Source organism: Myotis yumanensis, unplaced genomic scaffold (assembly GCF_028538775.1).
Source record: "Myotis yumanensis isolate MYYU_CA2020_CCGP unplaced genomic scaffold, mMyoYum1.0.hap1 SCAF_9, whole genome shotgun sequence".
In the NCBI taxonomy this organism is placed as follows: domain Eukaryota; kingdom Metazoa; phylum Chordata; class Mammalia; order Chiroptera; family Vespertilionidae; genus Myotis; species Myotis yumanensis.
This window is the reverse complement of record NW_027223760.1, coordinates 68,677,206-68,700,700: the sequence shown is the minus strand read 5'-3', so window position 1 is coordinate 68,700,700 and position 23,495 is coordinate 68,677,206. Positions and strand designations below refer to the sequence as shown.

At 41.1% G+C, this 23,495-nt stretch overlaps 1 protein-coding gene across 7 annotated transcripts in view; it reads right to left on the bottom strand.

The window, feature by feature from the left end:
- Window positions 1–23,495, bottom strand: part of MAGI2 (membrane associated guanylate kinase, WW and PDZ domain containing 2) — a 1,130,082-nt gene that overhangs the window by 431,920 nt on the left and 674,667 nt on the right. The window lies entirely within an intron of this gene.

Here is a 23,495-nt window from a genome sequence, read left to right as displayed (position 1 = left end):
TGCAGGATGGTCTTAGGCGACCCCTGTGAAAGGGTCATTCGACCGCCAAAGGGGTCGCGATCCACAGGTTGAGAACCGCTGGTCCAAACCTGAGGAAGCGGAGCCTTAGTGATTTCGACTTGCCCAAGTATTCACAAAGTGAGACCTGATTTGCCCTCTGTACTGAATTGTCAATTTGTACATCCATCTTTTCTCTTAGAATTAGTTACATTTCCGTATGTACTTCACATGCCTTGCTAGAACAAGATTGCAAGTTCCCCAAAGAAGCTACTTGACATGTACTTGCATTCCCTTTCCAGGACCTGGCTTAATTTTCTGCTCACAACATGGTGAACTGAAATTCTAGCAAATGGACATCTTCCTTCTGGAGCAATTTTAGAGGCAAGAAGTTTCTTATATATACCCTCCCCGCTGCAATGTAGAATTATCCCCTTGTCTTTTGTGTCTCTAGCCCTATAGCCAAGTGACTGTGCTATGAAACACATATGGAGGTTCCCAGGTTTTCTCCACCTGCCAGCGAGCCCTCACTCACCACTGTGGAACCATGCACTGAGGCTGGGTTCCTAAAACTAGAAATAAAAGTAGAGGGCTATTTCTACTTGGAAATACATTTTAAAAATTCATATAAATATGAATAATTTGAAGACCCTAGGATGGCGGTGTAGGCCAGTGGTTGGCAAACTGCGGCTTGTGAGCCACATGCGGCTCTTTGGCCCCTTGAGTGTGGCCACGAAGTTTCAATCGCACTGTACGTACATGCCCGCACATGGTATTTTGTGAAAGAGCCACACTCAAGGGGCCGCAGTTTGCCGACCACTGGTGTAGGCAAATGCCTGTACTCACCACCTCCTGCAACCACATCAAAATTACAACTAAAATACAGAACAACCATCATCCAGAACTGCCGGAAAGCTGGCTGAATTAGAAGTCCTACAATGAGAGAAGTAAAGAAGAAAGCACACTGAGACTGGTAGGAGGTGAGGAGGTGCGGAATGGGCTGGTCCGGCATCCACGTGGGCAGCTTTTTTAATCCGGAGAGAGGTCACCTCTGTGGAGGTCACCCGTAGAAGCAAAGGGTCCCAGACCCACACCTAACCCCCAGCCCAGAGTCCAAGAGCTGGGAAAAGAAATCCCTGCAGATGATAAGAACTACGCGGTGTAAAAACCAGTGAGGATTTGGGCTCAGTGACACAGAGGCTGCTGGAGACCCAGCTGTTCCTCTTAAAAGGCCGGCACCACAAATTGAATTTACAAGCTCCAGCTTCCTCCTTGCTCCAGCATCAGGGCGAGGCTCTGGGGAATACAGACACATATGAGGAGGAGCTGGAGAAGGAACTGGATTGTATGCCATTGAGGCAGGAACTTGGGGGTGGATTTCTTCTAGACAGAGGTGTTCACAGCTGTCATTGTTCCCATGCTGGGACCTCCCAGATTGTAGTGCTGACTGGCAGCCATTTCTGTTTGCTCCACCATGGAGATTTCCTAAGACCGGCCTCATCCAGTTTACAACCCCTCCCAAGCTCTGTGCAGAGGCTTTTGCATATGAATGGCCTGTCCTTGCTCAGGCTAAAATCACAAACCAGATGCAGCTGGGTCAGGGAGCCCCAAACCTATCAATAAAAGGCTCAAAAACCGGCACCAGCCTGCCTTGCTTCACAGCTGAGCCTCATCTGGGCACTTGCAAACCCGATACAAAGAGGAGGAATCTGCAGACCTCTCTGTAATTCCTGATGGGTGGCTCCAGGCAGTGGCTGACTTTGCACCTCCCTGGAGACCCAAGAGCCAATGTACCGAGTGGTCAGGGTCAGACCGTACAAGATTACAGCTCTAAATGTTCATAAGTGACACACTCAAGGGGCAGACTCAGTGAACACCAAAGCCCCACTGTATCAAGTCCTGCTCCATAGGGGTGTCTCCTGCATAGCAGCTCTTCCATTGTAAGTCCCAGCTGGTCCCCACAGCCAATTGGCCTGGAGGTCAATACCTCCAAGTGACACCAATAGCAATCAAGGTTCAACTACAACAAGACTGTGCACACAGCCTACAAAGGGGTGCACCTAGAGTATCCACCTCAGTTGACTGGGGAGGCTGAGCCACTGGGACACCTACTAAACAAGGCTACTCTATCATATAAGACACCTATTAAACAAGGCTACTCTATCAACTCAATGAGACTTAGCAGCTCTACCCAATACATAGAAACAAACAGAGGGAAGCAGCCAAAATGCAGAGGCAAAGAAACATGTCACAAAAGAAAGAAATGGGAGAAACCAAACTACTGGATGTAGAGTTCAGAACCACAGTTATAAGGTTACTCAAGAATCTTCTAGAAATCTCCAAGGGACTTAGTGAGACTTTTAAGAATCTTAGTGAGAATGCCAAAAAAAAAAAAAAAAAAGAAAGAAAAAGGGCCAAAACGGGTTTGGCTCAGTGGATAGAGCGTCGGCCTGTGGACTGAAAGGTCCCAGGTTCGATTCCGGTCAAGGGCATGTACCTGGGTTGCGGGCACATCCCCAGTGGGAGATGTGCAGGAGGCAGCTGGTCGATGTTTCTCTCTCATCGATGTTTCTAACTCTCTATCTCTCTCCCTTCCTCTCTGTAAAAAATCAATAAAATATAATTAAAAAAAAAAAAAGGACCAGTCAGAAATTAAGCACCCACTGACTGAAATAAGGAATAATATACAGGGATTCAACAGTAGACTAGAGGAAGCAAAAAACATCCACACAGAAGAGCATAAAGAAAAAAAAAATCCAAAAATTTCAAGATAGTATAAGGAGCCTCTGGGACAACTTCAAGTGTATCAACATCTGAATTATGGGGGTGCTAGAAGAAGAGAGAGAGCAAGATATTGAAAACCTATTTGAATAAATAATGACAGAAAACTTTCCCACCTGGTGAAAGAAATAGACTTATAAGTCCAGGAAGCACAGAGAACCCCAAACAAGAGGAACCCAATGAGGACCACACCAAGACACATCATAATTAAAATGCCAAGAGCAAAAGACAAAGAGAGAATCTCAAAAGCAGCAAGAGAAAAACAGTTAGTTACCTACAAGGGAGTGCCCATAGAACTATCAGCTGATTTCTCAACAGAAACTATGCAGGCCAGAAGGGAGTGGCAAGAAATATTCAAAGTGATGAATATCAAGGACCTACAACCAAGATTACTCTATCTAGCAAAGCTATTATTTAGAATTGAAGGTCAGATAAAGAGCTTCACAGACAAGAAAAAGCTAAAGGAGTTCATCCCCACCAAACCAGTATTATATGAAATGCTGAGGGTTTTCTTTAAGAAGAGGAAGAAGAAGAAAAAGATAAAGTTAAAAAATATGAACAACAAAGTGGCAACAAATACATATCTATCAACAATTGAATCTAAAAATCAAACGAATAAAAAAAATCTAATGAACAGAATAAACTGGTGAATGGAATTGAATCAGGGGGATGTTAATGGTACAGACTGATAATTCTCAGAGGGAAGGGGGTGTGGCAGGGTCAGAGAGATTAGACAAATATCTTATATGCATGTATGCACTACTTACATACACAGACAATAGGCTGGTGAGGATTTGGGGTGGGGTGGGAACTGGGTGGAGGGGAGCTATGGGGGGATAAAAGAGGGTCATCAGTAATAATCTCAATGATAAAGATAAATAAATAAAATATGAAAAATTGTTTTCCTGAGTGTAGCCCTCTATAAAAAAGCAATAATAGAATTTGTACCTTTGACCACTTTCATCCATTTTCCCAAACCCCTTGCCTTACAACCATCAATCTACTCTCTGTTCTATATTTCCATATATAAGTGAGATCATATACTATTTGCCTCCCTGTGTGATCTATTTCACTTAGCACAATGCCCTCAAAATCTATCTAGGCTATTGCAAATGGCAGAATTACTTGCTTTTTTTTATGGTTGAATAGTATTTATGCCTTCATGCTTTGATGGACACTTAGGTTGTGTCCATGTCTTGGTTATTGTAAATAATGATGCAATAAACACGAATGTAGAAATATCTCTTCGAGGTCAGTCACTTCATTTCCTTAGGATATATATTCAGAAGTAGAATTCTGGATCATATAGTAGTTCTATTTTTAATTTTTTGAGGAACCACTATACTGTTTTCCATAGTGGCTGCACCAATTCATATTTACATTAACAGTGTACAAAAATTCCCTTTCTCTGCATCCTTGCCATCACTTATCTCTTATCTTTTTGATAATAGCCATTCTAAAAGGTGTGAGGTGATATCTCATTGTGGTTCTGATTTGCATTTCTCTGGTGATTAGTGATGTTGAGAACCTTTTCCTGTACCTGTTGGCCATTTGTATGTCTTCTTTAGAAAACTATCTATTCCTTGGCCCATTTTTTTTTTAAATCAGACTATTATTATTATTATTATTATTTGCTATTGAATTGCATGAGTTATTTATATATTTTGAATATTCACCCTTTATTAGAAATATGATTTGCAAATATTTACTCCCGTTCCCTAGGTTGCCTTTTCATTTTGTTGATCATCATTTATTTCTTTTGCTCTGCATATGCATTTCAGTTTGATGTATCTCCGCTTGTTTATTTCTACTTCTGTTGCTTGTAATTCCGGTGTCATATCCAAAACAATCATTGCTAAGATCAATGTCAAGAAGCTTTTCCCTAATGTTTTCTTCCAAGAATTTTATGGTTTCGGGTCATTGAAGTATTTTTTAAGCATCATTTATGGTGATAATACCTTCCCTAAAGAACTTACAATTGCCAAAATGAAAAATTACTTTTAAGGCTTAGTTTAAGTTATTTTTTTTTAAATGTGCTTTCAGCAAAAAGATAGTAAAAATGCTGACTTTTGACTTTGCAAGATGTTGGAAACATTGAAATCATCCTAAAGCCCTATTCTAAGAGGCCAAAGTATAGCTCTGTGATAATTTACGACATGTCTTCTTCCTTCAGTTCCTCCACTGCCTTTTTGGGTACTTATTATCACATAAGAGGTCATATGATAAATGACATTCTCACAAGTGTGACAGTAATTGTAATAGTCCCAGCTGTGACTTGGTCTTAATTACTAACCAGTTGGCCCTCTTGAGGGTGAACATGCAGAGCTTTTGTAGCGGTTCTAACAATAGATATTCTGGGACATCTTTCTTCTCTGCCAAACCTTGCTGTCAACATACCAAGATGACTTTAAAGTGTCATTCACTTAATGAAGTCACGGGCGGGGTGCTGTGATGTAGTCATTTAAATACACATGATGCTAATTTTAATTTCCAAGAATGCAATTCCATTTTGCAGCTTAACAATAAATGTACATTTTCTCTGATAATAGAGAGACGGCTTCTCTAAGTGTCCCCAAGTTTTATTACAGGAAACATTTGTATCATTATAACTTTGCTTTTAGGAGCTTGTAATCTGAATAAAACAAAAATGCAAAAGCAAAAGAAATAATGGTTAGGTCTAGGAAAGAAATACTGCTTTTAATTTTTGTGTTGTTTTTTTTTCCAGTTGTAAGATTTATAAATATATTTTGGAATTGCTTCCCTCTATCACAGGCTGACGTACATATTAGAGAGTTTATTACATGACTGATTTGAGATCACCCTTTTAACAAATTCTACACACTTCAGGAAGGAAAAGGAAAACAGGGGGTTGGTAATAGGTGTATATAGTTGAGAAAAGATTAAGCTTTTAAAGAAGTAATAGTGTTTTCTGTACTGCTATGGGGCTTATTTAAGGCAGGTAGTGATTTTTTAAAACCTTGATATTTATAAACATGGTGAATTGTCAAAATACATGCACTATTTGCCCTGATGTTAAATATTAGTGAGGCTGATGCTCACTAATATTAAGGTCACCTTGAGCTCATCCTGTTTAAAGGATCAGAGGTACGGGAGCATCGGAGCACTGGCTTGAAGTGCTACAGTCACCTCTCAGTGAGTTTTTATACTCACTCATCTCTCTGTGCTGCAATTTCTTCTCCTGTAAACCATATGGGACTTAATGCTTGCTGTCAAATCCCAGTTTGAGAAGTACTTATTTTTAATAAGATTGATGTGTTTTAATAAAATTGATGTATATTTATTTATCTATATATCTATATCTATATCTATATCTATATCTATATCTATATCTAATCTACACTAATAAAAGAGAAACATGGTAATTAGCGTATGACCGCTACCCTTCCCATTGGCTAATCAGGGCGATATGCAAATTAACTGCCAGCCAAGATGGCGGTTGGCAGCCATGCACTGAAGCGAACAGGGAGGCTTGCTTGCTCCAGTGACTGCGGACTCCAACGTACCCCGCCTGACTTGCCGGCCTCTCAGCTGCAACTCTAAGCAACTATGTTGCAAATATAGAAGCTAAACAAAACCCCAGAAACTGGCTTTCAGTCAGCCAGGCTTCAGCCAGATGGACCACAACATTGTATCAAATACAGAAGGTAAAGGCCAGAAACCTGCTTTCAGCAGCGAGGCCTCAGAGCTAAAGCTGGCCCAGAATAAAAAAAAAAAAAAAAAAACGAAAAAAAGGAGCTGTTGGGAGCTTCAGTCACCCACCAGCTGGAAAACGGCTCTCAGCCCCTCAGCCAGCCTGGCCAGGCACCCCAGGACACCCTTCAGGGCAAACCAGCCGGCCCCCACCCATGCACCAGGCCTCTATTCTATATAGTAAAAGGGTAATACGCCTCTCGGCACTGGGATCAGCGGAGCAGTGAGGCCTCCCAGGACCGGGATCAGCGTGATAGGGGGCAGCGCCCAAACCCCCTGATCGCCCTGCGGCTCTGTGTGTGACAGGGGAAGGCACCCTAACCCCCTGATCAGCCCTGCAGCTCTGTGTGTGACAGGGGAAGGCACCCTAACCCCCTGATCGCCCTGCAGCTCTGTGTGTGACAGGAGAAGGCACCCCAACCCCCTGATCAGCCCTGCTCTGTGCCTGATAGGGGGGAGCTCCCCAATCCCCTGATCACCCTGCGGCTCTGTGTGTGACAGGGTGTGGCGCCCCAACCCCTGTTCGGCCCTGCTCTGTGTGTGACAGGGTGCGGCGCCCCAACGCCCCCCCCCCCGCCCCCCGCCCCACGGGCCCTGCTCTGTGTGTGACGGGGGAGAGCCATAACCTCCCCATTGGCCCTGCCCTGAGTGTAACAGGGTGCAGCGCCCCAACCTCCTGATCCGCCCTGCTCTGTGTGTGACAGGGGGGAGCTCCCCAACCCCCTGATGGGCCCTGCTCTGTGAGTGAAAGGGAGCAGTGCCCCAACCCCCTGATCGGCCCTGCTCTGTGAGTGACAGGGGGTGGCGCCGCAACCTCCCCATCGACCCTGCCTTGAGTGTGACAGGGGGCGGTGCCCCAACCCCCCAATCGGCCCTACCCTGAGCGTGACTGAGGGTGGCATCGCAACCTCCCGATCTGCCCTGCTCTGTGCATGACAGGGGGCGGCACCCCAACTCCCCAATCGGCCCTGCTCTGAGCCTGACCAGGGGCTGCACCTAGGGATTGGGCCTGCCCTCTGCCACCCGGGAGCAGGCCTAAGCCAGCAGGTCGTTATCTCCCCAGGGGTCCCAGACTGCGAGAGGGCACAGGCCGGGCTGGGGGACCCCCCCCCCCCCGAGTGCACAAATTTTTGTGCACTGGGCCTCTAGTCTATATATAAAAAGCCAGTGACTGGAACATCGTAACAACTGGAATGACCAGTTGCTATGATGCCCACTGCGCCCAGCAAACCGGCCCGATTGAGGGGTGGGGCTGGCTGGCCAACCTCGCACAGCCCCTTCCCCAGTCAACCCCACCTCTGTTTGGCCTCTCCCACCTCAATCTGGGGGTGGGGCTGGAGGCCAATCTCCCACGGCCCCTCCCCCTGGCCAGCCCCACCCCTGATCACACCCCTCACCCCAATAGGGGGCAGGGCCGGCTGGCCAACATCCTGCAGCCCTTCCCCCTGGCTGACTCCACCCCTGATGGGCCCCCACCACCCCAATTGGCCCGCAGCCCCTCCCTCCAGCTGGCTCCACTCCTGGTCAGCCCCCACCACTGCGATTGGCCCATGACTCCTACCCCAGCCAGCTCCACCCCCAATCGCCCCCCCCTGCACCATTCGAGAGCAGGGCTGGCGGCCCACCGCCCACAGCCCCTTCCCACAGCCGGCCCCACCCCCAATCAGGGGTGGGACCCGCCAGCCAATCACCTGAGGCCCCCCCCTCCAGCTGGCCTGGCCCTGATCAGGCCCTGATAGGGGCAGGCCAGCTGGCCAACCTCCTGCCATCACCTCCTCTCAGCAGGCCTGGCCCCAATCTGCCCTGATTAGGGCCGGGCTGGCCGGACCCCACCCGTGCACAAACTTGTGCACTGGGCCTCCATATGTATATATATATATATATATATATATATATATATATATAGCCATCGATAGTCACCCTTTAGTAATTACAGTAATATTGAAAAATGGTGCTACAATTTTAAAAATGGAAAGAAAGTGATAAGAAAAAGTAGGGGCTAAAGTAGATCTGCAAATAGGGAATAAGTAAAGATACCAACATTTGGAATTATAGGTGAAAGGAAATATTCACCAAGGATTTGTACCTTGAAGGATAAAAAGAGAGAGAAAATGATTATGTCCCCTTCCCCCGACACAAAGCAAGGATAGACAAGGGAATTCTGATTGTGAGAGGATTGAGGTTGAGAAAAGAAAATATATCCTTGGGAGAGGAACAAAGAAAATGAAGATTAGCACCAGTGATTGAACTTTGGATAAAGTATGTATTATAGAAATACGGAAGTCAGCAAACTGATATGGAGGCAATAGGAAGACAAATTAGTTTCAACACATTGATTCTGAAGTGACAGCAGAATATCCATGCATAGATTTCCAACTGACATTTGGGCAGTTGAGATAGAAGTTCAAAAGAGAGGTGAGAGTTACAGATTGGCTTTGGGGACTATTCTGCAGGTGATAATTGAAGCCATGAAAGTGAATAAGGTTTCCAAGGGAGCATGAATAAAATGACATGGAAAAATGTCATACTTAATATGACAAATATAATCATTGGAACACTTAAATGGCCCATGTTATAAAATCATTTATGATGTGTTCATCTAAATATTTTTAAAATAAAATTTGTGAGGGTGTGAAAAGAAATGTATACAAAATTCTTTTGTCATTTCTAAAGGAAGGTGTTCTAGAAACCAAAGCTTTATGTCAACATCAATAATAATACTAGTATACAACCAGAAATTCTTCCTGGGCTCCTGGCATAAGAGAGCTGCCACTGAATTCCTGTTCTTCCATTTGATAGCCTTTGTCTGCTTCCTCATCCTTTGCTCTGAACCATGACACAATCATCGTGCTTCTTATAAGGCTGGATTATTGATGAGAGGGTCAGGAATTGCTGCCTAGAAGAATGCCAGAGAAGCCTGACCAAGGATAATGTGGTGGAGGGTGGGGGGGACTGAGGCTCTGGATGAAGATTTTGGATTATAAAGGTGTTGAACTGGAGCAATTTATAACTTTCTCAGTAATTACACACTCAGCTATCTCAGGTAGAAAGATAGAGGAGGCAAACTGTAGCATGAACTCAAGGTTGGGGATCTTGGGAAGTTACTGCCAAAATACAGAATAGCAAGGCTGGGTGAGACAGGTGTTCAATAGAGGGGTAACAGAAATCGCAGTAAGCAGCAGTGATATGTATAAAATCTGGAATAGTAAAGGAACACCTGGGTCAGGATTGGTAGAAAAAGACAGAGACAAGCAGAGACACTAGGAAGATATTGTGATCAAGAGCTGGAGGTCACCCTAGCTGGTTTGGCTCAGTGAATAGAGTGTCAGTCTGAGGGTCCCAGGTTCCATTCTGGTCAAGGGCACATATCTGGATTGTGGGCTCGATCCCCAGTAGGGGGCGTGCAGGAGGCAGCCAATCAAGGATTCTCTCTCATCATTGATGTTTCTCTCCCTCTCCCTTCCTCTCTGAAATCAATAAAAATATATCTTTTCTTTTTTTTAAAAAAAAAGAGCTGGTGGTCTCTGAGAGGTGAGAAAGGATGTGGTAGGAGTGAGGTCATGGGGGAAATGGACTCATGTTTATACTTTTGAAGTTCTAACAAGTCCAAGACCCTGGGCAGGTGAGTGAAGGGCTGAAACTGAATGGCCACCATAATTTAAAAGTGTAGTAACTGTGAGACCAGTCTATGAATGGGGTCACTTACATGAATGTTAAAATCTCTTAGTTTTGCTTGAAGGAAGACTGCAATCCCAGCTCCAAATGAATACTAGTAAAGGGAGTCCTCAGAAGGCAGGTAAACTCTCAGAGGTGGTTATCAGTGACAAGAAGGGCACAGAAATGGGGAGATTTTGTACGAGGATGGAAGGGATGCAGAAGACAAGCTCTTTTCCTCCTAGATTCTGATTTGTGCCCTGATCGGGAATTGAACCTATGACCTTTCAGTGCACAAGGTGATGCTCAACCAACTGAGCCACACAGGCCAGGGCTAATTATTAACTAATAAATATTCCAGGAAGGACAGGAAAAGGTTGCAGGGGATAGTCTAAGATGGGAGTAAAGAAACTTAGAAAAGTAAGGGCATAAAGGTAATCGAGAGGATAGGAGGAGAAAAGGTCGGGGTGGGGTAGGACTTGGGGATTGTGATAGAAGACCATAGGAATGAGAAGCATGTTGCCTCAAACACACCTGCTCCCTTCTCTGTGAAGTGACAATGGCCAGGATGAGGTTTGTAAAAGATTGGCAAGCGCTCTATTAGGTTAAGTGCCACCAGGGGTTTCACTGAGGGAAAACAAGAGTCCAGGTTCGGAAGTGGCAGGGAAGGACGTAAAGATAGCCCATGCAACTGAGAATTAAACAGACACATCTTACTTTTTTTAAATTAAAAAAATCCTATCAGAGTATCATTTTAAAGGAATTGTATTACTTTCCCTATTTTGTTCATTTATGTTCCTTCCTCCACTTTCTGTTCCTGATGTGATATGTCTTGCTGTAGCAGACTCAGTGTGGCACAGATGTCCCATCCACTGCAGAAAAAGGAAATGGTTTCCTTAGCAACAATAACCACACAAAAGCCTGAAGAATTTTCCTTGCGATTCGTGTAACGTTTTAGCAGTTTAAGGAATCCAAATAGTAGGAAAGAATAATAAACATCTGATGAGAACATATCGCAATGAAGACGTGTCTAATGAATGCCAAAGGACATCTGCTATTCATACACAATTGATGGTGTGATTTTAAGTGACCTGAACTTTAGAATCATGTTTCTTTTATTTCCTTTTTTTTTTAAATCAGTGAAACAAGTAAAACTATACTACTGTATCTAGTTAGGTTAAAATATATTCTTTCAGGACAGTTTTACTGTCATCTAAATCTGATAATCATAAACAATGAGTTTTTGAATCATTATAATTGGGCAATAATAGGATGTATGCTAGACAGAGAGTGATTTCGAAGAGAGATTTTTTTATGTTGTTCCAAGAGATCGTCCACAACTTTACTGTTCCTCACCATGTCCCCCAGAAGGGATTCTTGAAATTCTTCTGTCTTCTAGGCTTTGCTACTAAATTTCTGCTTTGCAGTTTCTCAATTTAGCAGTTCTAAAGTGAAGTTTCTTGCCAAAACTTTCACCTGCTGAAAATATGTTAGCAGTGGTTATGAGGGTGGGAAATGAAATTTGAAAATATGCAAAATTATTATAATTTGATAGGACGTTTTCAAGGTCTCTATTAAAGTCTTAACATCCTGCTGAGACACCCTGGCAAGATGACGGAGACTGTACTAAGCAGGTTTCATGATTTGACAGGGGAAACGTTCAGGATGTTTGCTAAACATGCAAGACTAGTTTAGAGGAAATGCCATTCCGGCTACTGGAAGGACTGCTGCCTAGAGACCATTAGTGCTCTGTTCAGGGCTCCAAGACCACACGGGGCATCATGCACCTTCCTGAGCCTGGCCACTGTGACAATTAGTAGAGTCTCATCAAGCATTTGGCCATTAGGTTTATGATGCAAAGCACATTGATTCTAGGATTATGAGTTTTGGGAAACTTAGAGCATAAAAAACCCGCGATAAACTAGAGCTATCCAAGAGAGGTAGGAAATGAGCCAGAGCTGAGGCCCCAAATAAAAATTAACTTGGTGCCATTTGACCTCAGTCAGCCAAGCCATGTTTTAAATCCCTAGGCAGATGGCTTTGCTCAGAGGCAACTCTGAGCATCATAATGCATTCTGTGGTAGAAGTAGTAAGTGCCCCTTCAAAGACAAAATACCCACATTCTCTTTCAGATAACACTTATCAAATCAAAATACCCAATGTCAGGTTTGATCTCTACAGGGAGAGTCATTGGAAAGAATGTGTAAAATTGTTGCAATGACCAAGGTTACAGTTAAAATATTAACCAATAATGTATCAAAAGAAATCTATAGTATTTTACCACAAATATAATGTTAGGGACTGCAAACAAGTCTAAGTGTCTAAGACCATTTTAAATTTGATTTAATTCATAGAATTTGGGGTCTAAATTAAATGTAATGATATCAAAGTAATGTTTAAATACTTCCCTCTTAATTGGTAACACATTAGCAAAACATGATGGATTTATATGATAAAAAGAAAACTGTAAATTTTTGAATTTTGCAGTTAAGGGAGATACATTAACTTTAGACAATCACCACCAAATATGCTGTGCCCTACACAAGGCTAGTTGAGCTGGGTAACCCTTACTTAGCAATCTGACTAGATACTCTTCTAAGGAAAGACCAGGCCCAAAGAGATTGGCTCTGCTTTTATTCTGCTCAATGTTTAAATATTTTAGGAATTAATCCTATTTAAGCTGTGGATTTAGGTCAACCCTGAAAGTCAACATCTTACATTTCATTAAGATATAAGGAGAAACTTCTGCTTTGTATCAAATTTTATTACAACTTAATACTTGGAAGTTTTTGTTGCAATGACACAAAATCTTAATTCTATCCAATGATCCAGTGATTTATCAACTTTTATGCTGATACAGTTTCAGTTTAGCAAAAGAATCTGGGTAATTTTGAAGTTCTTTGTAAGTTATTCTTCTCCTTATTAAAAGATTTCTAATGTAAACCATTAGAAGTCATGGTCCATATTGTCATCAAATGCCTTAGCTATCTCCACTTATGTAAGTGTGATTAAAAAGTGACCTCAAAATACGTTATCCTCTGCCTTCATAGTCTTTAACATGTAGTACAATCAGTGAAAGGCACATGTAGCTGTCATTTATCTTTACATTCCAATTATAACACTAAAGCGTAACCCATAGCAAGTTACTTCATCCCTTTGGCTCCCTGTCCTTCCACCATAAAATGGATGTGGCAATACTAACCTTGCAGAATGAGCATAATGCCGAATAAAAAAAATTAACATATGTAAAATATCCAAAAACTGTCTGCCTCATACTAAGCACTTAACTATTGTTCTAGGTTACGCCCAGATATTTATTTTTTTACATTGATCATTGAAACATATATATAAAAGTTCAAAACACTTGCTCTTCATTGAATTTTCTTGTCACAGACAACACTGCCCCACTGTTTTCTCATTTTTCAGCTCATGTCACTAATAATCTACTTTGTTCTAGGCCTGCAAGACTCTTAGTGACAGAGAAGCACCACTTAGTGCTTCCCAATTTTAAATTAAGAAAAAATGAAAATGACAAATTCATTTACTTCTTCCTTCAGTCAGAGAACATTTAGAAAGCAGCTGAGTGCCCTAAAACAGCATGGTGTTGGCATCCCAGGCTGCTGCACATTAGCTCTGTGGTGCAGCGAGATCATTAAACCTCCCTGAGCCGTGGCTTAGTCATCTGTAAAATGAGAATGACACTTGGGCTGGGCACTGCAGAGCACACCGTGCGAAGACGGCAATTCCAGGAAGGGTCTTCAGGCTGGAAATGACCTGACATTTGGGATGATCCTTCAAGGATCAGGGGAGTTGAGTAAGTCATAAATGTGGAAATGGATCCCTGGATAAAATAAGTAGGAAAATGAACCTGATATCCAACTCATGGCTCACAGAATAGTGTGAGCAAAGGCATGAAAGGAGGAAAGCTAAGAGCATGTTCGGGAAGTGGTAAGGGGTGAAGACCAATTTTCTTGGACATACAGGGTGAATAGGGAATGGAGTGAGAGAAGGCTAGAATATCAGGCAGAATGCAGATCCTGGGCTTGAAATTCTAAAAATTCTGACTGTTTTTGGAAAGTTTGAGAAAAGGAAGAATGTTGAGTAGGAATGGTGAAAGGAATAAATGTGTGTAAATTACACCAACAAGATTGATCCTAACCTAATAAATAGCTAAATTTCATTGGTGAGAGAGGGTTAACAAAGTGTTCCAGCCAGGATGACAGAAAGGATAGGGCTAGTATCAACAGCTATAGTAGAAAAAGGAGAGGAGGGAAACACAGATTCAAAGGACTTGTCCTACAGGTACATCCAGAGGTCAGGAGAAAGGAGACTCCTGAATTAGCAAGCTATACATAGTGAATCCATGGAATGTATAATACCATAGACATTTTAAATATCCTAACACTATTGACAAGTTCCATCAGATAACATACTTTTTTACATCTGTATAATCTATCTATACTAATAAAAGGGTAATATGCTAATTAGACCAGGAGACCTTCCAGGAGACTTTCCGGATGTCCTTCCAAACAAAGCCATGGTGGCAGGGCAAGGCAGAGGTGGTTAGGGGCAATCAGGCCAGTGTGGGGGGGGGGGGGGCAGTTGGGGGCGAGCAGGCCAGCCAAAGGGGGGAAGTTGGGGGCAATCAGGCAAGCAGGCATGAGTGGTTAGGAACCAGCGGTCCCGGATTGCGAGAGGGATGTCCAACTGCCTGCAGGATCGGGACAAAACCGGCAGTCAGACATCCCTCGAGGGGTCCCAGATTGGAGAGGGTGCAGGCTGGGTGGAGGGACACTCCCCTTCCCGTGCACGAATTTTGTGCACCAGGCCACTATTATGTACAACCGGTTGCTATGATGTGTGCTGACCACCAGGGGGCATGCAAGAAACATGGCCGGTGTCAACAGCAGGTGGCAGAGTGTGGAACATGGTGGTCATCAGCCATGGTGGGATGGTGGAACAGGTTAGCAGGGGTGCCAGAACAAGGCGAGGTGCTGTTGCTGTCATTGGGGCAAGCCTCTGGTGATTACTGAAAATTATTTGCTCTTACACACCACGGTCCTGATGGTGCTAGCACTTGCTGCCAGCGCTGGCCCCGCTTGCACCCGCTGCTGGTGCCTGGTGCCGGCCCCGATTGCTCGGCACTGTCAGTGGGTGTGAGCAGCAGCTGCTGGCCCCAATCGCCCCTGTGGGCTTCTGCACCTCCCCCTGCTCCTGAGAGGCAATTGGGACAGTAGCCGCCACTCACACCTGTTTACGGCGCTGGCCCCACTGACGGTGCTGGTCCTGCTTGCACCTGCTGCTGGCGCCAGCCCCAATTGCTCCGCGCCATCAGTGGGTGCGAGCAGGGCCAGCGCCAGCAGTGGGTGGGAGTGGTGGTGGTAGGAGCAGGGCTGCTAGCAGACAGTGGACTCGGGGGTCTATGGTGGGAGGGGCCAGGCAGGGGCACAGAGGATGGCCTGAGACCCACCCCTGTGCCCATGGCAACCTTGCAGCCCACAGTTCCTTTCAACGTGCACGAATTCATGCACTGGGCCCCTAGTATTTTTTATAATTTAAGTGATATGGCTATTTTAGAATAGTAGTTTTTCTCATAGATAATAAAATATAAAACTATTATTTATAATATCCAGGCATAGAAAAAATAATGCAGCCAAGCAAAATAATTTTTAAAAGAACGCCTAATGCCTAAAGTACAAGGCTGAGATTATATCCTGCTGTCACAGAGTCCTTATGTTAGATCTGGAAAGTAACCAACTCTTTTTTTTTTTAAATTTTTATTTTAGAGAGGAAGGGAGAGGGAGAAGGAGATAGAAACATCGATATGAGAGGGAATCATTGATCAGCTGCCTCCTGCAGGCCCCATACTAGGGATGGAGCCTGCAGCCCAGGCATGTGTCCTGACTGGGAATCGAACTATGACCTCTTGGTTCATAGGCCAACGCTCAACCACTGAGCAACACTAGCCGGGTAACCAACTCTTATTCAGAGATCATTTCTCCTTTTTACAAGACCTTTAAAACTTTGTCTTATCCCTAAACATAGTTTGTAATATTACTGAAATGACATTGATATGAAACAGGTGAAACATGTAGTTTACAAAAATAAGAAGGCGCCCTGGCTGGTGTGGTTCAGTTGTTTGGAGCATTGCCCCATGCACTGAAGGGTCATGGGCTCAATTCCTGGTTTGACTCCTAGTTGAGGAGTGTGCAGAAGGCAACCAATTGATGTTTCTCTCTCAAATAGATGTTTCTGTCTACCTCTCTTCCTTTCTCTCTCTCTAAAATCAATTAAATAAAAAAAATATTTAAAAAAAAAAAGCTTTTCTATGACACCTCCTTTATTCTAGTATTTCTAAATAATCAAGTCCTGTGTAAAAGTAAATTCATAATTGATAGGCAACTTTGACTTTCAACCTTGTATGTTCTCTATTTTTTTCTTCTATTTTCTCTTTTATTGATCATTTCAGAAGTGAGAAATATGAAACAGGCTCTTGAATATCAGAGTGCCGATGGAATTGCTTTGTTCTAGGTAATAAGTGAATGCTACCCCAAAATGGATGTGGTCATGTTTTCTGAAGCCTTGAAAATCTCAATAACAACAAACAGCCCATCAGTACAACCACCGCCAGCCACAGTGCATGCCAGATGAGTTGTTTAATTTTTAATCTCTCTCACAGAAATTTCTGGATTAATTGTTAGCTTATACATCCAATAAGACATTTACATTTAAAGAAGAAATTGCAGAAAAATCAATCCTTTAATTAGGATTAAAGCCTATTTAAATCCTTTCAATGTTGCACCTACATTTATAAAGGTGAACATTTTGTAGATGCTCCTGGCATGCAGCTTTCTTCTCCCTCTAACCTACTCAAGAACACTCTTCCAGTTGCTTCTGTCTCTCCTAGATTACCAGTTTCCCTCTTTTTACTCTTCACTAGGTTATTTTAACCATATATTCAAATGCTATAATATCTGAAATCATGTTTTAAAATGTTACTTTACCCCACATGCTCTCTAATAATCACCCAATCACTGCTTCCCTTAGGAAAAAAAAAAACAGACAATAGTGCAGTGAAGACCTGGGGAGAGAGGGGAAGTGGAGAAAAAGGGGTCAATGGGGGGGGGGGGGGAATAGGGGACATCTGCAATACTTTCAACAATAAAGATACTTAAAAACTAAAAAGAATAAAATCCTTTACGAGTGCTCCACACTCAGCTTTCCCCAATTCTTCTCCTAGGATCATTTCTGAAACACACTCCAGCCCAGCTTTTGTCTACACCATTACAACAAAATCCCTCTTATTCTGGCTGCTAAGGCATCTATCTACATTACAGATCCCATGGTCCTTTCCCAGTCTTCATCGCATTTGAACTTTTAGTGGCATTTGAGGCAATCAAGAAGTCGCTTCCTGAAACACTTTCTTCCGTTACCGTCTACAAACACACACTCCTGGCTGGCTTCCTACTTCACTCACTACTGCTGTCTATTCTTGTTTCTGCTTCCTTCTGCTCCCCACAACCTCTAAATGCGTAAGGCCCCCAGGGATTCGTCTTCAGACTACTTCATTTCTTTATCTACACTCATTTCCTATACTGAATGCCATCTAGAATCTAACAACTTTTCAAATTTATATTCCTAGCTCCAACCTCTCCCCTGAATTCCAAATTCATGTACCAGGCTGCCAGCTCCACAGCCAAACATGACTGTCCTGTGGCAGGGATTCTCCACCTTTTCCATCTCATGGCACACATCAATTACTTACTAAAATCCTGCGACACACCAAAGATATATTTTATTTTTTGCCTACTTGACAAAAAATAGATGTAATTTTGATTCATTCACATTGGACAGCTATCGTGTTAGCTGTTGTCATTTTTTTATTTGACAATCTAAGGAAAAGAGATCAGTGCCCCTGACTACACAGTCAGGTATTACATGTTTTAAAAATTCTTGCTGCACATCAGTGTGCCTGCCATGGCACACCAGTTGAAAATGCTGTCTTATAGGCATTTTAAGCTTTGCATGCCCAAACTGAACACTTGATTTGACATGTTACCTCTATAACGTGCACATCCTACAGTATCCCCTCTCAGTAAGCAAAAACCCTAGTCTATCAGACCAAAAATACTGAAGTCATCTTTGATTGTTTTTCTTGTATATCTCATGTCCAATACATTATCAATTCAGTCATGCCTTTGAAATATATACTGAAAGTGACCGCTTCTCCTCTATTCCACAACCCCACCCTCATGAGCTAAGTTATCGAACAACTGTTTGCTCACCAATGTTCCTGCTTCCATCCTTGTCTCCATTCCCTGGTCTGGTCTCCACATAGGAGCAAGAGCGACCCTGGCAAAAGCTAGGTCAGATCTTGTAACTCCTCTGCTCAAACTCTCCAAAGGGCAGGACCCCTTTCTCCTTTGCTCTTCTTGTCCCAGCCACTCTGTGTTGCTTGCTATTACTAGAACAGTCATCACATGCTCTGTCTTCAGACCTTTCCACTTGCTGTTCACCTTGTCTAAACTTAACCTTCCTCCATATATGTCTAAACTTAACCATCCAGATATGTCTGTTCACTCCCTCACGTTATTCAGGACTCTGCTCAATCTGTCCTTATCAGAGAGGTCCTCCCTGACCATGCACCTTAACCATAGTTGGGGACAACCTAACACACACACACACGCGCACACACAAGTCACTATAACATCACTCTGCTTTACTTTCTTAATAGCTTTTATTCCTACCTGATTTTATTGATTTTATTTACCCATTTATTTATTTACATGGTGTTTCATTTCTGTCTCAAATCTCTAAAATGCAAACCCATGATATCTGGGATTTATTCTATTCTGTTCACACATATATTCCTAGTGCCTAGAATATTGTTAACTAAACGAACAAATGAATGAATGACTAATACTATCACATGTTTGCATGTTTTACTTGAACTTATTTGTTACACATACAAGAACTCATACTCAAACACACTCTAATAGCAAGCCATTGTTAGTTCTAAATTGCATATTAAATGTTCTAGACAGATAGAAAGTCAGACTTTTGGGGGCAGAGTTACCTTATAAGTCATGTCCAATATCACTTGCATTTAAAAAAAAACGTATGTGACAAAAAGGAAAACAATTAAAACATTAAATCATTCCGACAGCAATAAAAAGAGAAAACCGTTTATAACTATTCATTCATTTTAACTGTTTTGTGTGCCTACAGAAAATTACACCATCATTAAGTGTACAGTTTGATGACTTTTCAAAAGCAAACACCCAAATGAAGACCTAGAATTTTGTCAGAATTCCAGAAGTCCATCTTTGACACTTCCCAGTCAGTGGTCACTACATCTTGCCCAAGACAAACACTACTCCAATTTCTAGCATCATTGATTACTTTTGTCCTCTTTAAAAAACAAAAAAACTTCATCTAACTGAAATTACACAGTATATATTCTTTTTTTGTCTGTACATTTTTGCTCAGCAATTTGTTTTTGAGGTTCTTCTATGTGTTTGTGGGTAGTAAAACTTCATTGTTCTCATTGTTATACAGTATGTATTCTACTATATGATTATCTCACAATTTATTTTTTTCATTCTTTTGTCAATGATTTTTGGCTTATTTCCATCTAGCTCAAGACTATATAAGAGCTGCTATGTCAATTACTGTTCTGTGCATAGTCCAATAAGATAGAATGGAATAGCTGGATCATGGAGTAGACCTATGTTCAAATTAATTCTCACCCAATTCACTAAAATCTGGACTTTGTTACCTCTAAATCAATAGATCTTATTAATATTTTTGAACATTAATAACTTGCTATAGCTTTGAAATGTAAAATCGTTTATATAGAGCAGAGTTCCTAAAGTATAGCCAGAGAACAATAATTCTGAAGATAATAAACAGAATGGAGAAGGGGGAAAAAAGAAAAAAATAAGTTTCATAGGCATATGAAATAGGGAAACAAGATTAACCAAATAAGACAAAAGTTTTTATGGCAGGAGTTCTTAAATCTACTGATACCTAATGTTCATTGACAGTTATAGGAATGGGTTACAGTCTACCACACTGGAATAGGGATTTTAAGGAAAAAAATTAAAACCTTTTTACCCATAGTGTCTTGTAGGGCTACAGTTTCACAGACCATACTATGAGAAATACCGGGCAACAGTATTTGCTCAGTGATTATCAGAAATACCCATAATCCTTAAAGGCTACTTTGACTCAAGCACTAGCAACTTATAGAATGCAATAAAATGCCTTTTTCCATATTATATATCTTTGTGCTTCTTTAATTTTATTTAATCCACCTTTGAGTTCTATTGTTCTGTATCCTAAATCCATTCAAAAATTCAATGTCTGTGATGGCTCTTAGTTCTTGACTTTACAGGTCTAGTTGCGACAGTTCAAAACTGAACTGTTGTTTGTATTAAAAGAAGGATTGTGGGGCTGAAACAAAATTAGGTTAAGATTGCACATATTTTAGCTTGAGTAAATAAAATTGCTCAAGTTTCTATCATGTATCCAATTATAGGCTAGTCTTGTAACCAGTGTTATCGCCTTCAAGTAAGATGCTCTCAGTCATGATTAGTTTAAATAAATGTGTTACCTTGGTGTGCATTGGAATTATCACCTTCACTCTCCAATGTGTAAATTATAGATAAAGAAGCCTCTTGATTTTTTGCAGAAGTAGCATTACATTGGAGAGAGAATACAATCTAATCAAGTGTGATTTCCTGGATCTAATTCTTATTATAAATACAAGAATGATTGAGGGAATGAGGCCTTTCTAGCTCCTGCTCTCAGGAGTTAACTTGAATTCAGTGTACTATAGTTTGGAATGAATATTGGATTTCAATAGAGAACATTTCAGGAATCTGAAACCCACAAAGCAAGGAAGGTATCCAAATTTAGGATGGCTCAAAGATGCTTAAAATAGCACGTTATGCCAGATCAAATGCCATTTAAATGGGCTGTAGACTACTAGGAAACAGTGTTTATAGAACATCTTATATTTTCAAAGTGCTTTCAGTCATCTCTAACCGTCATGTTTGGTGAATAGGCATAGTTGCAGCTGATAAGGGCAACTAAAATGATAACTGACATTCAAGAGATTTCATGGAAAATATTTATCCTAAGGTGATTTATTTGATCATGGAAAGGATGACAAAAAAGATAGAAGAAGAAAATAAAGAATAAAAAGTGAAGGGAAATATATATGGGAAAGCAATGACCATAATTTTTTATATTGAATTTTCTCAAAACCGTAGTTACATGATACCTTTGCTATAATGTCACCTCCCTGACGTATCAGCCAGAAATAATCTCAACTTATTTCAACAAACATTTGTTATATACAACTATAGTTTCTAGTGTTTTTAATTTAATCAAGTAAAAAAAATGTATCCCTCTTAGGCCTCTCTTTTCCAGATGAAGTAATAATAAAGGGTTACTGAAATTTGGGGCCCAGTAAGGATATTAAACAAACCAAAAAAAAACCCCCCAAAAAACACAAAAAACAAAATAAAACAAACAAAAAAACCCCCACAAAAACCCCCACAAAACAATGATCAACTATCACTATCATTCTATTTAAAAAGAGCTATTAATGGAACAGTATGAGAAGTAAAATAATAACCACATATTCATATTCATTTATAGCTCTAAGTATAAAATAAATATTCACAAGCCCATTTGGCTATATATATTTGAATAAATACATAAATGAAGAAGAATAGAGAAATCTCCTGCACAGAAGAATTCTGTGTAGATTATGTAGTCTTCCCCAAAGACTACAGTATGAAAAGGGGGTGAGGTGGAAGGATTAACACTACTCAGCCACGTGATCAAGCATAACTTCAGCAGTGGTAAGTCACAAGTCACATTGATCCTATGCAACCTGCCGTGATGTGATAAGAATGGCACTTCATCCCAAAACCTATAACCCTGTCTAATGAGAAAAATATCAGACAAATTGAGAGACATTCTATAAAATACCTGACCAGTACTTCTTAAAACCATCAAAGTCATCAAAAATAAGGAAAACCTAAGAAACGATCACAGTCTTAGGAGACATGAAAGTTACATATATCGTGATAACCTGGCTGGGATCCTGGAACAGAATATGGACATTAGGTAAAAACTAAGGAAATCTTAATAAAGTATAGACTTTAGTTCATAACAATGACTCAAAATAGGTTACTTGGTTATAATTAATGTACTATACTAATGTCAGATCAAAACAGGAAATTAGATGCAATAAACAGGAACCTTCTGTACTATTTTTGTCACTTTTCTGTAAATCTAAACTGAAATATAATAGAAAGGTTACATAAAAGCTACCATAATAGTTGAATAAAGACAATCCTTTAAATTCAGTAGGGGCCTTTTATGGGGAAAAACAAAACAAAGCAAAACAACTCTGCAGTGCATGTATATTTTGCTTAGAACTTTGTCAAGAACTGGTTTTGGGGACACATTGGTCTCTGTCATTCTGGATTCCTCATTTTGGTACTGTTGTGACATGCACAATCAACTTCTTCCCTTGAGTAGCTTAGAATTAAATGGGGTTTTATGTTTGAACCTATCATTTTCAATATTTAAAATTTTGCCTTCTGCATAATAGATTTTGAAGAATATATTTTATGTAATTTATTTATATTGTTTTATGCTAATATATTAGATAAATAAAAAAGTATGCAAATAAATCTTAAATAAGAGTTATTAAAAAATATGTGAAAAAATTAAAATGGACTTATGTGAGGAAAAGGATTCTAAAACAAAGATGGAAATATGCAGCCATTTTTCTGATTGAAATAAGAAAACAACAATAACAAATAATATATAGGATATTAGATAAATATAAATTAACTAGAAGCCCAGCGCATGAAATCGCTCGAGACCCAGACCCGCTGCGCCGATGGGACCCAGGCTCCCTCCCACCGCCGGCAGGACCCAGACTCCCTCCCACTGCACTGGCGGGACCCAGACTCCTGCTGCACCATGAGACCAAGACCCGCTGTGCCACGAGACCCATCAATGCACCTCCTGGTGACCAGTCATTTGGTCATTCAGGTGTTATGGTCACTGGCCTGTTATAATATAGATGAGTCAAAAATATATTATTATAATGGATTAGAAATAGGCAATATCATAAAGTCTGAATTAAATTTTGAAAAGAAAGAACATTTTATATTTTATTGGTGTTTTGATTTTCTTCATTATACTTTACAAATTATCTACACTGATGATATGATATTTCTTTAATAAAAGACATAGGTTTAATTAAAGGAAGACCATAGAACATATCACAAAAAATTTTTAAATTGAAGTCATTTAGAAGAGAG